The 14844-nt window shown below is 40.8% G+C and overlaps 1 long non-coding RNA gene across 1 annotated transcript in view; it reads left to right on the forward strand.

Moving 5' to 3' along the window:
• The first annotated feature begins 8701 nt into the window (after nucleotides 1-8701).
• LOC138972440 (uncharacterized) overlaps nucleotides 8702-14844 on the forward strand; it is a 6400-nt gene continuing 257 nt past the window's right edge. Inside the window, exons 1-2 of the long non-coding RNA XR_011457612.1 lie at nucleotides 8702-8785; nucleotides 13511-13606. This is a non-coding gene — a long non-coding RNA (uncharacterized lncRNA). The remainder of the gene's footprint in view (nucleotides 8786-13510; nucleotides 13607-14844) is intronic.

The following is a 14844-nucleotide window of genomic DNA, read 5'->3' on the forward strand; positions in this document are numbered from 1 at the left end:
AAATATTTAAAAAAATCATATCTTGTGTTATCTTATCTCTCTGATCTCTTTCTCTCTCTCTGATTCATAATTATATGCATATTCACGCGCCTACCATGCAGCGGGAATATAATGCAATACTTTACCAAAAATATGATGAAATTTTTTCTCCGCGGATATGAGAAAGAAATTGCCTTATATTTCTTATATCCGGAGTCTCCGAATAAGAAAAACCTCAGATATAAGAAAGCAAAAAAAAATATCTCCTCGACTTTTTCTTATAAGCGGTTTCCAGTGTACTGCACACAAGTGTACTGTATATCATTACTAAAATTATGTGGTGTGGAGTTTTTTGCATGTTTGTCTTACACAGTGCATTTTACATGAAGGGAGAGATCAGTACTTGTGTGTATATATGTGTGTGTGCGAGCGTGTGCTGTTTGTGTGCCTGATGTGTCGGGTAGCTGTTAATGATACAAGGCTCCCCAGAGCGCGCGTCCCTGTGTCCTATACACACTAGAAGCTGAAAACATGTACCAGAAATGTGTGGAGGGGGTCCCTGGACGCATTAGCGTTTCAAATAGGGGGTCCTGGGACGCACTAAATTCCCTTTATCGTGCGTACCGTAGATACTATTTTCAGACTGCAATCATCAGCTATTAAGTACTTGAGGTAAAGCTTTTAGATTTCACAAGCAATTTCACCCGAAGGAAATCAACTCAACTCAACTCAACTCAACTCAAATTTTATTGGCTTCAATTTTCAAAGAAGAATTTGTCTTGCGCTTGGGAGAAAGTAAGAGTATAACATATAAAAACAGCATTCGGAAAGGAGGTTGAAACCGATGCAAAAGTATGTGTGTATGTGTGTGTGTGTCATGTCCTCCTAGAATATTTCAATAATCAATCAATCAATCAATATGAGGCTCATATCGCGCGTATTCCGTGGGTACAGTTCTAAGCGCAGGGATTTTTTGTTTTTTTATTTTTATTTATGCGATTTATTTATTTATATAATAAAGACAATTCACAGTAAACTTTGCATGACCACAATTAATGTGTTAAGAGTACAACAGGACTTTTTGGCTTTTGGACCCTTGGGGCCCTCAAAAATTGTGCAATGGGGGTCCATGGAGCCTCTAGAAATTGAAAGTGGGGGTCCCAGGACCTCGGAGGGGCGTCTGTGGGGAGCCCTGATGATATAACCCTGTGTACTGAATAAATGATTTTCAATTTTGACTCACCACTATAGTGGGTTGATAATAATGATTCAGTTTGCTGGCATATATAAAATTGGATCTCAATCGATATGTTCTGTCCTTTTACGGATGGCCACAAGATGGTTGATATTATTTTTGTAGTGTGTGTGTCGGTGTGTGTGGTGTGTGTGTGTGTGTGTGCACGCCTGTGTGTGTGTGGGTCATTGTGTTTGTTGTGTTCATCCAGAAAAATCAAATTAACAAACAACAAAACCACACCCGGCAACATCAATAACCAAGAAGCCAACGCCGCCCAAAACAAAGCAAACCGTGACAAAACAACACAGCCACATATGTTGGTTTAAGCGTGTTTATTCAAATTCACATACACACGTTTCAAACAATAACAACATTGAGAACGTTAACAAGCAGATTGCTTATGGACACGTTCTTGAACTTATAATCAATACACATTCAGATAGCAAAACATGGCGAACAAGTGATAGCTTCAACACTTATCTTGATAATCTTTAATTATATTTTATACAAATAGGGTAAGAGAGAGAGAGAGAGAGAGAGGGAGAGGGAGAGAGAGAGAGGGAGGGAGAGAATGCCTGGCTACATCAATTGCACAGCCACATATGTTGATGATCAACTGACAGAAACCACAAGCCCCTTGTTTGTTTTCTGCTACACGTACACCATATTACCCCCGTTTCTGTGACGTGAGAACGGGCGAGGAAGTAGAGTTTCTTAGGCAATTCTTGCCGTGAGGAACACTAGCTAGGAATTGGCAAGAGTTGGCGAGCATGCCTTCGAGGGTGCTAGCTACGCAAACAAATTATGGCTGCACAGCTGCCAATCCAATCGCCTGTTTACAGACCAGCCGCGGCGCAGACGACCTTTTAATAGCCATCAAACCGTTTCATGTGCACGAGAGACTGACTGGCGCAAGCAATGCTTGCCAGAAAGAACCGGGCATATGCTTTAAAAAAAACCTCACAAGGCACAGCAGGGCCGGACTACCGGGGGGGTTATGGGGGTTGAGTGAATTTTCTTTCCGTATTTTAAAACGATAAATATGTCACTCGGGTTGTTGTCGGTGTCGGTGGTGATGGTGGCGGATGTCGTGGTAGAGGATGATGTTGTCGTCGTAGTTGTCAGAGAACGGCAGGTTGTAAGGACAGGTATTGCTGAGTTTCAGTAAATGGAGTCAAGAAAAGGCTGAAGTTTTGTTCAACGGTTGTTGTTGTTGCTGCTTTTTAGCATATAAACACCTCATGTCCCTAATAGGCTCTTGTTCCTCACGGTGAGGACGTTAAATTTAAATTGGTCAGCCGTTGTTGTTGTTGCTGTTGTTGTTGTTAGACATCGTTGGACGTTGCGGGATGTGTAGTTGAGACAGGTGGTGGGGGTGGCGGTGACGTGATGTGGGTGTCACTCAGTGTCGCTGACGCTGATTATGTCCTAAGAACCTTCACCCAGATCACCTGGGCCGTGGACCGCGACATGGATCTCAGGCGGCCGGTACGGTCAGCATTACCACCACGGCCCAGGTAGACGACGACGTGTCTCTCCAAGCCCCATACTGTGTTCTCATTGGCCACCGTCACCGCCTCGTCTCGACCCCTATCTGCCGCTCTCTGTGTGGGACCTGACGTCGTTTCCGCCAGTGCAGCGACCAGCATCTCTACTTCGATTCAAGCCTTTTCGGAAAAAAGCAGTTTCTTACTTAAATTCAAAAGGGACGTTTTAGGTGAGTACTTTGGTTGGGAACCATCAGATGCAGGGGGGGGGGGGGGGGGGTGGTAATAGTTGTACATAATTGTTAAACCCCAAAGAGATGAGGTTCGTGAACTTATGAGGGAATTGGTTGCTGATGCCTTATAATGTCCTCTCAGTCAAAGTATTAGGCTAACAGGGACCGCCATCGCTGTGGATAAAAGTTAAACCCCAAAGACATGAGGTTCGTGAACTTATGAAAGTATAGGTTGTTCATGCCTAATGTCCTCTCAAAGTATTAGGTTATCAGGGACCGTCATCGTTGTGCACAAACGTTAAACCCCTAATACCTGAGGTTCATGAACTTATGGAAGTACAGGGTGCTGGTTTGCTGTGTCCCCTCCACCTATTAAGCTTAAGGCAGGTTTCACGGTAATCAGACTCTTTGATGTGTGTAAACTTTGCCTTCAAATTACTTGCTTACTGTGTTGATTTTCATCATTTTTTCTGCTTGGCATGAGTAAGTATGGTATTTGCAATACAAAAAAATAAATAAAAGCTAAAATGTTTGTGTTTGAGCAATTATTTGAGCGAGTTTTTCGAAGCGAACGTGTGAATCCTGACAGACACCATTTCCTTCTGTCACATGACCCCATCTCAAAGTGTGATTCAAGCAGACACGAAATATCACACAAAACTTATGATAATGGGGTTATTAATTCAATTAATACACAAGGTTAGTCTCTGACTAGATAAAATAGGGAAAAAATATCAAATGGGAGCATAAAACCGTTTCTGGAAAAAATTTTCAATCGCCACCGAAAGTGTCTGTCAGTAAAAAAAACACGTGCTTTGTTTGCAAAGCAAAGCCTAATTTTACACATCGCGTGCTTTTGTCTGTTATTCTTGCTTGTGAACATCATTTTATTGATGTTCTTCACTGGAAAGCAGGTGTATCATCAACAGTATCACAAAATCGCAAAGAATGAACATTTTTGTTGTGATCCGACCGGTGTCTGTAGACTGAATCACACGTTCGGCAAACTTCGTTTTTAACGGAAATAACCGAGCCTTTCATCGGAAACGACGTTTCAACCGCTTCATATCGTCTGCAGGAAGAAAAAGAGGAATGCGATATCCAGTAAGTAAAACATTTAATCGTTTTTAGTGCCTTTTGATCAAGTTTTGTTGCGTCTGTCAGCAACGTTCGTCAACCCAACGTTCGACACAGCGACGCACGCATACGGATTTGCAGCATTTGCATTCGGAAAGTGAGGGATTTGTGAGTTCGTTTGCATAATTTCAATCGCAAGTAGTTTTTCCCTTCGTCTCCCATTGTTGTGTTTGCATGTTATTGGCATTTCATTGTGTAAATTGAAAGTTTGTGAGTAACAGTAGTACAATCTGTCGAACGTTGGCGACGCTGACAGGCCAACGAAAAGTCAACCGCTACCGCCAACGTTTGATAGGTATTTTCTTTTTTTTAACATAAGAATGTTTAATGTCACTGTATGTTTAAAAGACCATGGTCATATTTGTAAAAAAAATGTTAAATTAGAAAATAAATAACATTTTGATTCATGATTTTTCCTACACCTGTGCTGAAAATAAGAAATAAAAATGTCGGTATATAAGTCACTCAAATACAGAAAGGTATGAATGGCTCGGTTTGAGTTTGTTGCAGTTGACCCTGCACAATGCGACCTAAAATGTTTTTGTTGAACTATTTTGCGGTTACGTATTTCACAACTTCCTGTGTTACACAAACTCTGGGATGACCAATTTTGCTTTCACAACTTTCTACAGATGAACAATGTTGCCTCCACCCCTCCCATAGGGTGACGGATGTCACAACTTTCTGTGTACACAAACTGATGACGTATTTCACAACAAAATGGCGCTAAAACTAGTTCCGGAATGTCACCGTTCACACAGGCAAATGCCTCCGCAATGAGAGGCCCAGACTCACTGTGGCACAGGCGCATGAAATCTGTCAGAAAAAAAAACCTTCTGATTTTGGCCGCGGGAAATTGAGGGTCAAGCATCATTTTGTAATGTGGAGAAGATAAACTTCATGTCACTAACACGGAGGATGAGAAGAATCTTCTCAAATCAAAAGAAGGGGAACAGCCTCGCTTTGGCAAAGGGCAGAAGAATACGCTCTCTGGCAAGAGGGCGCTAACAGTTTTAAGCGCATTACCATTAGCCAATCAAATGTTTCACATCAGTTATGTGACACCAGTACTTACTGACAACTATTATTATTATTATTAATATTATTATTATTATTATTATTATTATTATTATTATTATTATTATTATTATGTAAATAGCATAATTATATATAACGTATCTTATACTGTTCAAAAAAAGAAACGCATAGCTTGTAATATTTGGTTAATTTAGTTATATGGCTACAATTAAAGGATATCCACCCAACTGCAGAAAATGTTTATCTGGTCGTCGACCTTTCGTCCATTGCCACAAGTGAGCTCTGCACGTGACGCACGTGGCTACAATGTCAAAATTGCTCATTTGGCATGACCACTCGTCATGCTTCAGTGTAATCTCGTGAAACTCGGGGAATATTGAGCTCTCACCATGTCTTCCAAAACCCATAAAAGCGGATTGTTCGCCACAAAGAAATCAGACGACAATTCAGCGACGAAAGATGGCCCGATTGAGCAGAGAAGACCGCCAAATTGTATTGGGTCGTTTACAAGCAGGCCAAAGTCAAAGTGCAATCGCCAGGCACTTCCACGTGTCCCAGAGCACCATCAGTAGGCTGTGGGTCAGGTTTCAAGCCACTGGCTCCGTTGCTGAATTGCCACGAGCGGGAAGACCAAGGGCGACAACTGCTGCTCACGACCGCTTCATACGGCTCCGCCACCTCCGGAATCGTTTCCTGTCGGCCTCATCTTCTGTCCAGGCTCTCCCCGGGCCACACCGATTATCGGACCAGACCGTGCGGAACCGCCTGCATGAAGCTGGTTTGAGAGCTCGCAGACCTCACAGAGGAGCTGACCTCACCCGCCGCCATCGCCAGAACCGAGTGCAGTGGGGCAACCAGCACCTTCGCTGGACCGTCCGGAATCACCGGAGACACGTGTGGTTCAGCGACGAGTCCTACTTCCTGCTCCAGCGACATGATGGTCGGAGGAGGGTCTACCGGAGAGTAAACGAACGTTACGCGCCCAACTGTGTGGATGAGGCACCCGTTCACGGTGGTGGAGGCGTCATGGTGTGGGGGGCGATCAATACCGCTGGAAGGAGCACCCTGGTGCACGTCCAAGGGCGCATAACTGCCCAGCGATACGTGGAGGAAATTCTGCGCCCACACGCCCTTCCTCTTCTGGCTGACCAGGATGCCATATTCCAGCAGGACAACGCTCGCCCGCACACAGCACGACTCACCACCCAGTTCCTCACCGACCACCATGTCCAGGTGCTTCCCTGGCCATCCATGTCGCCAGACATGAACCCGATAGAACACCTCTGGGATGAATTGGACAGACGTGTGCGCAGGCGAGAAGAAGCGCCGGCAAATCACCGCGATCTATTGCAGGCACTTCAGGAGGAGTGGGACACCATCCCACAGCAAGATATCCGGCATCTGATCCAATCCATGCCCAGAAGGTGCCGGGCAGTTGTTGCTGCTCAAGGCAGTCACACCCCCTACTGACTTGACAGCCTCGGCACCCAATCGTATTGATTGACTGATTGATTTGAAGATGCAAATGAACTGTGTGTGCATTCAACTGTGTCCATACCAAATTTCAAACAAATAATCTAAATATTGGATTTTCTGTTAATTTTTTCGAAAAATAAAACAAATTTGGCAAGTAGCAACTATGCGTTTCTTTTTTTGAACAGTATATTTAAAAATTGTTAAAATAAGTTTAATTCTCTTTCTTTTAGTTGTTTTTGGCATGACCAGTTTAGTTTACAATGTTCAAAAAAAAGTTTGAATTAAAACAGTTATATAGAGATATATATAAATAGATAGATAGATATAATTATACAGTTGTGGTTGTCGGAATTAAGTGTTAAAGGAACCTTTTGAATTATATATTGTTTAAAGATACATTTACATTTGAACATTATTTAAACATTTGACACCATAACACAGCACTCTCTTTTTTTTTACGCTTGAGAACATTAAATCATAAATTACCAATTCAGAAAGGCAGAATATTAGATAAACAACATAACAACATGCAAGTCGGGAGAACTCGCAGATGAATTTCACTATATGTTTCAGTGAAATATTTTTAAACATTTGAGGAAAACGTTGATACCAGTCTGTTTTTTTTATGAACAAAAAAACTAAACTTTGTATTGGTTGTATTATAAACCAAAAAAATTAAAAGATGTTTTATGTGTTGTTGACAGACCAGCTTTTTTTCGGTCCGGGGGGGGGGGGGGGGGCATATCGTCTTTTGTTTCATATTTATTTTTGACCAAGGCCGAAGGCCGCGGTCAATAGATATGAAACAAACGTCGATATGCGCCCAGAGGACCGACAAAAAAGCTGGTTTGACAACAAACCACCAAACATAGTTTTTGTCATCATTTTGGTAGTGAGAAAATAAGTGCCAAATCAACACTCGGCAGGGAGCCATGCTTTGAAACACGAGTTCCGTTTTGATGATACATGGTTTGGGGCCCCAGCACGTTGTTGTAATCACAGCTGGCGTGTGAAAGCAACTTTCTGTGTTTTGAGTTAATCAAATGTTGGGATAAATTTGTCAGGTTTGAGGATGCACAGTTCTGTAGGTTCCTTTCAGTATTCCACCCCCTCGGTTTTCAGTTGTAAATATTAAGTTTAACGTTGGGTCAAAGGTCACAGAAGATTTGCGTCGAGTAGAGAAGGAAAGAATTGCGATCTTGTTTCCGACTCATTGCATCTTTGTTTTTCATTAGACCTGTCATTCTGCTTGCTCAGCTTTGTTAGATGTTTGCATATCTTGTATCGATAAACGTCTTGTGCACGGGTCAACATTTGTGTGTCAGGGGTCAATTGATTTGACTTGAACTTGACGTTCGTGGTTCTCCGAACGTCTTTGTATCGAAACACAGATACACGCACTCCATGACTTTGTAAGAAGACAAAACATATCGCTAGGTTTCATTTGTTTTTGATGAATGTATGACCTTCCATGAAGTAGTGTTGTTTTTTGTTTATTTTGCCAGTTTGCCAGTTCGTTTTTTAAACTTTGCAAAGCAGTGTCGTCTGTTTAGGTCTGGGGAAACGCCAATGAAAAGAGCCAAAGAATCCCCGAGCGTTTCTATTGGGTTTTCTTTTGATTATTAATGTATAACCTGCTTCCTGCAACTATGGTAACCGGGGATTTATTGCATGGGGAACATGAAATTTATTTCCCAGGTGTTTGTGAATGAAAACTCGTGAAAATGATGACAGTATTATTTGTTTAGGTCTTTTTATATAAAAAAATATGATAATAAAAAAGCTCGTCCTGTTAACAAATTTTGTGATTATGATCATTTAAATATTAATCCTGTTTGACATATTTCTGGTTATTATTTACAAAGTGGTGTACCATATTGTTACATGTCTATTTTGTTGTTTTTATTGTACTTTTTTTTTATATCAAATTCGTGCAACCCTAGCGGTTATTCAAAGTAAATACTGCCTTGCCGTGCATTAGTGCTTTCCAGCTTTTAAGTTAAAGTGGAATGATGTATGCATTCAAACAACATAAAATTTCAATATATTTACTGTCACATGAACTAAATGTTTTGACATAGATTTATATAAGCTAATTTTTCTGTTGTTTTCCAGATTTTATTCCGAGACAAAAAGTTGAAATTGCAGGATGCATGCACGCTGTCTCTTTCTCTGTCTCCTCCTCATTTCGATAGCAGGTAAGAAAAATTTGCTAGAGTTGCTTCGCTTTGTCTGTCTGTCTCCATTTCCAGGGAATTGAAACTTGTGATTGTACGATTATACTTCTCATAGTTGTCTTTGTGTCAAGAAACATGCGATGTGGTGCCAACATTTGTTTTTAATTATTAATGTACAGTACCCGGCGAAAGAAACGCAACTCATTTGCGTCCACTGTTGCAAGTGATTTTTCGTCATTTTGAAAATGTCGTAAGGTACATTAAAAAGGAAGACAGATTCGTGGAGGATATTGTACTGGCTGTACGATTAGTGCATATCATTCAATCCCTGCGCGTTGAATATGTGCGCGATATAAAGTGCATACACAAAAATAATAAAAAACTAAAAAATAAAATGCCTGCGCTTAAAACTGTACCCACGGAATACGCGCGATATAAGCCTCATATTGATTGATCATTTAATCGTTTTATTTGTTTACCTTTTCATAAACTGTGTTATACAGGGTAGGGGTCGATCGAGTCGCGATAGCAGGCGAACATGTCATTTTAGACACGCTACAACAGTCTTACTTTTTTTTAACAAGGTAAACACAAGAATCTCAAACAGAATGAGGCAGAGCGATGTTAAGATATCAAATAACCAAAGGGAAGTAATCGCTCTTTATGCATACGACATGTGTAATAGAGTAAGTGAGAGTTGTACGGAACCTTATCTCCTGGCATCTGAGAGAATAACAAGCATTGAAATGAACAAGCGACTTTCATCCAAGAGTTGTGGAGGAAATTAATCTTTTAAAGGCACGGTAAGCCCCCCGTAAATAATAATAATAATAATATGGGAGATTTATAGAGCGCTTTACATTCTCAAAGCGCTTTACAATGACAAACATACAAAATACATACAAAGCAAAGCAAAAGCATGTGCAGCAGCATTCAGCACACAAGTGAACAACGAAACTCAAACACTACATCAATACAATCTGCAAGCATACTAACACAGGCAAAAACATTCGAACATTCAAACACCTGATTCAAAAATGCACCATGTTGAAATAAAATTAATCAAAATACTGGGTGAAGAAGTGTGTTTTAAGGTTTGATTTGAAGGAACAGAATGTTTGGCAGTGTCGGATAGAGTAAGGGAGAGAGTTCCACGCAACGGCAGCAGAGTGGGAGAAGGCTCTCTGGCCGTGCTGTTTGCGACTAAAAGAAGATAGACGGAATATTCTAGTGTCTACAGAGGAGCGGAGGGATCGTGAGGGTGTATAGAGTGTGAACAGGTCAGACAGGTAGGATGGGGCTGAGCCAGATATTATTTTGTAGCAGATAACCATAACAGATACTGTCAGGCTTTTACACACAGTACAAACACCCTTCCATTTAAACACTCACCGCTTGAGAACATCCTAGGTGCCCTCCGTAAGGAGTGAGCAATTTTCAAAGAATTTATTTTTGCGTGGTTTATCTTACCCCTGAGCCATCGTGAACCCGTGTGATCAAGTTTCTCTTTTTCACAATGTAGTCGTCAGTTAGTAATTTGAATGCGACTGTCTGTTAGCTTATCTGCAATAGCACGTTATTAAGCACCTCTGACTATGCACGAAACAAACGGCTGTGGTTCACAAGAACTCTATCGATGGCTTTTGACTGTTCAGAGGAACTGGCAATAGGTATAAACCGTCGTCTGCTACGAGAACCACGACTTTGGGTGACCCTTCTTCCGGGCTTTTCTTTTTTCAAACTTTCAAAACTTCGAATTGTACTGATCTTGTCTTGATGAAAAAAGAATTATTTTATGATTTAAGAACGTTTGTGTAACAAGCTGTCAATTTATTATTTAGATTTTAAAGGTTAGGTCTAGCGCCAAAACGCACCACGGTCCGATTGTCTCTGACACAATCGGATGAATGAATCCGCAAAATTAATTCTTTGAAAAATGCTCGCTCTTTACGTTGGGAACCTAGGATGTTCCCGTTTGGTGAGCGTTCAAATGGAAGGGTGTTTGTACTGTGTGTAAAAGCCTGACAGTATCTGTGATGGTTTACGGGAGGCTTATTGTGCCTTTAACCTGATCATTTAAATTGAATTATTCGCCAAAGCGTAACATAATTACGAAAATGAACATAAAGGACTGAGACGGTGTTAAAAAGGGTTGTTTGGGAAAAGCTCCTTCAGGCGAACATGTCACTTAAGCACGCTACAACATTCGTAAAAATGCAGATGTTTCAAGTGGGTATAGACGCATTTGGATGAAAATGAATTTCTCAACATGATCATTCCATTAGAATTATTCGCAAGAGCGTTACATTATCGCAGTTTGGGACAACGATCTTCAAAGTGACAGAGGACGTCTATTTCAGCACTGCGAAGCTGTACAAAGCTGCACATTTTAAGGACTTTGTTTGTTCGTTTGTTTGTTTATTGATGTGTGAGTGTGTATCGATGTGTCTGTGTGTGTATTTGTGTTTATGAGTGTGTATGTATGTGTTAAGGGAGGTGGGACGTATGCGGTTGGCTTTATAGTACTTTCTCACGAATCACAACGCTAACAGGTCATTGGTTAAAATAAAAACTTTAAAGGCACAGTGCAGCTCACATCCTTCGTTTTGCGTTTTTGTTGCAGCTGAGTGCATTTACAGTTCAAAAATCCTCCTATGGTAGTAAAACAAACCCAAAACTACCCAACGACGACATCTGTGAAGCTCGTCAGTTGGCTTGTTCACTCGAGTGCATAAATTAACCTAGTTATTACGTGGTGTTTGGTCGGAGTTCGATTCAACTGAGTGATTCCGGCCTCCATTTTGTTTTACACAAACTCATGAAATGATGTCTGACATAGTTTGCTACTAGTGACGTGTCTTTTTGTGCATGATGTGATGACCTGATCTAAATTTAGATCCAAAAAATAGGTCAAGACCAGCCGGGACAGAGTCCGAAATTAATTCGTAAAAAAATCGCAGTTCTGACTCTTTGGGTGCAAGTCAATGAAACTCGGTAGTTCTTCTAACGGATAGCTGCCTGAGGTATGACTAAAAGCCCCAGGGGCTCCGTGCACCTGGATTTAACAAGTTTAGTACCTTTAACAAAAAAGCGCAGAAATGTTTGTTTTTTAAATGGCATGTTCGTGTAGTACAGACACTTGGTAACAAGAAGCATCTTATTTTAAAATATATCATAACATCGATTCCGTGCGAAGGAGCTTTTTTTTCCAAACAACCCGTTTTAACACCGTCGAAGTGAATTATGTATATATTTGTAATTATGTTACGCTTTGGCGAATATTTCAAATTAAATGATCATGTTGAGAGATACATTTTCTTCACAACTCTCTTTACCTGGTTGGAAAATATGCATTTGTACGAATTTTGTAGCGTGTCCAAGTGACACGTTCGCCTAAAATCACGACTCGATTGACCCCTACCCTGTATAACACAGTTTATGAAAAAGTAAAAAAAAAGAAAACGATTAAATAATATGCACTAATTGTACAGCCAGAAAACAATCCTCCACGAATTTGTCTTCCTTTTTTTTATGTACCTTATCTCGTTCATATTTTACGACACCTGGGACAGTAGGGGCGACCACCCCCAACCAGGCGCGTTCACAGGTGGCGGATAGTGTGATGGCCTTCAGATATGGAGGTTAGCTGCGAAATAAGCCAGGCTTGCCAGGACGAATAAGCAGTCGCGGACCAACTGGCGGTGCTTCCAACAGGATGGGGCGGGGTAACAGGTGGCACTGTTACACTCAAGAAATACCCCAGGTCTCCAATGACGGGAGCATCATGCGATCAAGAGCCGCATCTTAAGTTCTAGCCCTGGGGAAGGTCACCTCAGATAAACAAACCAGCCAGCTATGGCCAAATAGCCGGGTACCGGGTAGACTGGACTCGACAGCCCTGTAAAGCCACCAGTCTAGGAGAAGGACCACTCCGATATAAAAACACGCTGAAGCCGGATGAGCTGGGCCATGTATGGCGCATAACGACAGCTCAACGCATCAACGCTCATATGACAGACGACATTTTACGACATTTCGAAAATGACGAAAAATCACTTGCAACAGTGGGCTCGTACGAGTTTCTTTTGCCGAGTACTGTACATGTATAATGAAAATGGACATTAAACTATTCTTATCTTAACTTATCTTTTTTTAATTTTTATTTATTTATTATATTAGCATATATCATGATTGTATTGATTGTATTTATTGTTCAAAATGCCCCCAGGGGTTATGGGCTAATAAAAAAAAAACTTGAAACTTGACAGAGTACCAGTTTTTCCATTCTTTCAATAGACTGAATGGGTAAACTAGGGCGAGAGAGGAAGTGTGTCTGCCTATGTGTATGAGTGTATGTGTGTGTGTGTGTATGTGTGTGCGTGTGTGTGTGTGTGTGTGTGTGTTTGTGTGTGTGTGTGTGTGTGTGTGTGTGTGTGTGTGTGTGTGTGTGTGTGTGTGTGTGTGTGTGTAGATTGATTCTGAGGAAACTACTGAAAACTCTCGAAACGTTACATACAAATTATTCAAATAGTATCCCGTGATATGTTTTATTTTATTTCGATAACTGTATTTGCAAAACTGGCTCCGTCCATACAAACCTTCGTCGAGTAAACTGCTAGTTTTAACGAACGCATCTACGTCTTCGCGTTGTGATTTGGGCAAAGAGGTTTGTGCGTATTAATAATTGAAAACGTTTTGAAAACTACTAGAAGGTTGCTGAAATTGTTTTCTCCTTTTTGGTTGTAGGGAGGAGTTTGATTTATTCTGACGCCCGTGTGTACCATGCTTCCAGGCGACTTAACGCACTTGAAAAGCTGAATCGACGCAACAGAGATTCGGGACGTGAGTATAAGTGTAAACACACAGACAGACAAACATGCAAACAAAACAAACAGACAGTGTGAAACCTATACAACCCTGATCATGAATATACGGCTTTGTAATAAAGGAGTAGGATACTTTGATCGACCGGCGCTTTGATACACTTGAAGTTCACAGCCTGCCTGTAGTAAACCAGGTCGATACATTATTGAAACAAGTTTAACAACCCAATGTAATGTATTCAATAGTCAAATGTTCGATGGTGCAATGAGACTTATTCAATAGTACAATATGACGTATTTGATGGTGCAATGCGACGTATTCAATGGTGCAATGTGACGTATTTAATGGTACAATGTGACGTATTCAATGGTGTAATGGGACTTAACCCATTACCCGCCTCTTTGTCTCTGGTAGCTGAGGAGGTGAATACGCTGCATAATCCATAGTTACCAGTGAATAATCTATGGTTACCGTAGCATTTTCCCAGTTTGTTTGCAAGAACAATATATATATTCATCAGCAAACAAGATTAGTTGCCTTTCTAAAAATTATTTATTAGAAACACTGTTGAGTCATTGTTTTTTTTTAAATAGAAGTGACGAAATGCATTTCAAACGATACATGTACACTTGCTAAACTAGGACAACAATGTAACATTATGTTTTACCAAGCAATTACAAATTAATCTCAAAAACAGATTAATTTTCAGAAAAAAGGAAAACAAAGTATGTTTGTCCATGCCCATCGGGAACGTTTACAGTCATTCCGGCTCATGACAATCTCGTTAGTTTAAGTACTGCTGACAAGTTTCGGTATTTATTAACTATCCAAACTGTGCCGTTGAAGCACTACAATTACACGTAGCGGTTAATATTCAATCTGAAAGCGTCTCCGGCACTCAGCCTCGGGTCAAAGGTCACTGTGTAGTGTTCAATGCGAGTTATTCTCGAACGAACTAATCGTGGATCAATTTTAGCAGAAAAGTCATTATCTAACGTAGTTTTTTTTGACAAGCAAAAACTATCAATGAAAATATAGGCATTCTGTGTTATCAATTTAGTGTTGTTCAAATTCAGTAATTCATGCGGGGAAGAGAACTAGCTTCGCGCATGAATATTGTGATGTAAAAGATCTCGGCGAGAGGAAAAGATGCCAGAGCAAATTTGTTTTGAAAAAGTTAAGGTTGTTGATGAAAACGTCGTGGTCAAGGGATAAATAGCTTACACACCTCGTCCTGAACAGCTTGCATATTTTCC

Source organism: Littorina saxatilis, linkage group LG8 (assembly GCF_037325665.1).
Source record: "Littorina saxatilis isolate snail1 linkage group LG8, US_GU_Lsax_2.0, whole genome shotgun sequence".
In the NCBI taxonomy this organism is placed as follows: Eukaryota; Metazoa; Mollusca; class Gastropoda; order Littorinimorpha; family Littorinidae; genus Littorina; species Littorina saxatilis.